Consider the following 252-nt stretch of genomic DNA (forward strand, 5'->3'; position numbering starts at 1 on the left):
TCACCTGTGAAATGGGTCATTTATAGATGGTGCCTAGTTGGTAAGGTTGTTGTGAAGATTAAATCAGCTATCTAATTTCTATGCATTCACTGTTATTGTTATTATTATCACTACTACTATTGTTTGACACAAAGCAAGGACGACTCTTTTTTTAGAAATAGAAAGAAGACGTTTATTTCTCTCCTATCCACTCAAAACATGCCATCCATAGCATTACTGAGATAGTAAGGCAGCACCAAGCACTACACAGCA

This window comes from Panthera onca, chromosome D4, assembly GCF_046562875.1.
Source record: "Panthera onca isolate mPanOnc1 chromosome D4, mPanOnc1 haplotype 2, whole genome shotgun sequence".
In the NCBI taxonomy this organism is placed as follows: Eukaryota; Metazoa; Chordata; class Mammalia; order Carnivora; family Felidae; genus Panthera; species Panthera onca.